The following is a 2830-nucleotide window of genomic DNA, read 5'->3' on the forward strand; positions in this document are numbered from 1 at the left end:
ACAATACATTCATCAAAAGCAAGTACTGATACCAAACAAAGTGTCAGGGCTGTCACAATTACAAGTCATTAGACCAGCACCTTTGGTCACAAAATCACATGGTCTGAACATGTTCCCATTGTGACGGATGTCTTTGTAGGTGCTTCCCAATGACATGTCAAGTCCGGACCGCATGCATGGCATGTTGAAAACCATAAATTGTAAAGGACAATCAAGACACTCCATATGCACTCTTGATAATATTTAATTGAAACTGTTCACAGCATTGTGCAAACTGGGGAAATACAGTAAATCAAACATTTTACAGCAAACAAACTCACCTAGACAGTAAACCTCACTGCAGTAGTTACGACTCAAAAAAAACAAACTGAAAAACAGACACTGCTGCATATCAATCATTGATATCTAGACGCTCCCGTCTGTCTGCCCACATATTTGCATCAACATCACAGCGTATGTCAGCTCTATCGATGCATCGGGGAAAGTATCTTCTGGAGTGTCGAATCCACCCTCTGCAGGACTCTGCTGTGATGTCATCACAAGCTGCATCCATAGCTGCTAGCAGGGTCATTTGGGTATGTGGATGCCTGTCATATACCTTCCACCTCCAGGAAGAGAAAAACTCCTCAATTGGATTCAGGAATGGACTGTAAGGAGGAAGAAACTCCATAAGCATCCTGTCGTGTGCTGCAAACCACTGCCTGACTACAGCAGAGTGATGGAAGCTTACATTATCCCAAACCACTACATACATTGTCCGATTGTCACCAGGATCATCCCTTCCATTTTGTGGGATCAGGTCCCTATGAAGAGCATCCAGAAAAGCCAACAGGTGTTGTGAATTGTATGCACCAATACGAGGAATATGGGTGTGAACACCATTCTCTGAGATTGCGGCACACATTGTAATATTCCCTCCTCGTTGGCCTGGGACATCAATGGTGGCTCTTTCTCCAATGTGATTCCGTCCACGCCGTCTGCCTTTTGCGAGATTGAATCCCGCTTCGTCAAGATATACAAACATGTGCAGGGGTTCCCTGGCCTCCAACTCCAGGATATGCTTTACAAAGGATGAGAATCAGACAGGTCTGTAATGGTGCATTTGGCAGAACAGATTGTACAGTTGGAATTGTACATAGGATTACAGTAACATGCATAAATGTAGGTTGAGTACATGGCCTAAACTGTTACAGTGAACAGAGGTACATATGCGAACATGTGTTACCTGTACATACTGGTGACGGAGCTCCTTCACTCAATCACTGTTCCGTTCAAATGGCACTCTGTACAATTGCTTCATGGACATTTCATTCCGTCTGAGGACTCTGTCTATGGTGGAAATTGATATTGACTGAATATTTCCGAAGATGGTGTCATCGTTTACGACAGTTCTTTGTATTTCTCTCAGTCTCAAAGCGTTGTTTGCAGCCACCATTGCACAAATTCTTTCCTCTTGCTGCGGAGTCATAAGTGGACCTCTTCCACCTCCTCTAGGTTGTCTGGCAGTCCTTTTTGAGATGCAGATGGGAAAACACACACATGTAAGCGCAAACATGCTTACAGTGATTGTCACAGGACTATCATTCAAAACTCCTTTCTTTACAGCATTACTGTATTGTACCACAGCACACTATGCCACACCTGGGCCAAGTCTGCGCTTCAGTTACAGTACGTCTATGTGTAAGGATCTGTAAGGTCATGTCCTAATGCAAGTCTCCTGTATGACTATGAAAGTGCAGAGCAAATTAGTTTGTGCTGCATACTGTAACTAGATTACGGTGTGCTCACCTGTTTTCCCGACGAAATGTCTGGATGATAGAACTTACAGTAGTTCTCCCAACATTTGGCTGCACCCTTCGACCAGCCTCGGCCATTGTGAGGCCATGGTTTATCACATGATCCACAAGTGTTGCCCTGATTTCGTCAGGAACGTGTCTATGTGGTTGGCCTCTTCTCACCCGGTTTTGTCCTCGTCCTCCACCGATCCTCACTCCTCTTCCACGAGGCTGACGTTCCATGTTCTGCTGTTTTGTAGATTCAGTATGCACCTCATGCCAATCCTGTCTGTTGGTTTACATTACAGTATATATGTACTTGTGGAGTGGGGGATGCTGTGCCGCGGTTCACCTGTGACTGGGTAGGAGAGGCTTTTCATTGGTTGCAAGTAGGAGTGACACACACCAATTTTCATTAGTGTGAGATAAGGTTCACCTGAGACATGTAGTTTATGGAGATTTTCATGGGAACTCCTCCAAAATAGGGTTTTCAAAATGGGTGTATGAATCGTTTGACAAGCTGTTCAGCAATTTTGAGTGCACTGACACAAGCAATGCAATGAAGACTATTAGTTGTAAGGACAATGACTATTCAGCCGGTACAAGTATGAATAATTGTGACATTCATGATGAAAGAAAGGAGATAGTGATGAATAGGAAGTCAAACGTGACCATTCTTTAGATATTTGTACTCACTCAACTGCTTCATGTCCAAAGGCATTTGCCTTTGGACGCAGTGAACGTGAAACCGCCACAGGGTTGTGCCAAAACGACTACATGTTGTGGTGGTTGAACTAACTGTTGTGCAATGTTTAATTCTGTTGTGAGAAATGCACCAAAGCGACTGAGAAAAACTGTAAACTGGCAAAACTAGGCCACTTGCACTAGGTAGCTATTTTGGTTTAGCAACTCAAATTAAACTGGATGGCAATTTTGGTTCACTAGTGACGTCTTATAGTATTTTTAATACAGCTGAGCTAAAAAAGAAAATATGTAATGACACACATTTGTTATGCATAGCACCCGCATCACTAATTCAGCATAACTCAATTTCA

At 43.3% G+C, this 2830-nt stretch overlaps 1 long non-coding RNA gene across 1 annotated transcript; it reads right to left on the reverse strand.

Annotated features, from left to right (window-relative positions):
* Nucleotides 1-226: 226 nt before the first annotated feature.
* Nucleotides 227-2624, reverse strand: LOC145430446 (uncharacterized). Its single transcript, XR_013911020.1, has 2 exons — nt 1226-2624; nt 227-1060 (listed from the first exon to the last, which is right to left on the reverse strand). It is a non-coding gene; the product is annotated as an uncharacterized LOC145430446 (long non-coding RNA).
* Nucleotides 2625-2830: the final 206 nt, after the last annotated feature.

This window comes from Astatotilapia calliptera, chromosome 8 (assembly GCF_964374335.1).
Source record: "Astatotilapia calliptera chromosome 8, fAstCal68.1, whole genome shotgun sequence".
Classification (NCBI taxonomy): Eukaryota; Metazoa; Chordata; class Actinopteri; order Cichliformes; family Cichlidae; genus Astatotilapia; species Astatotilapia calliptera.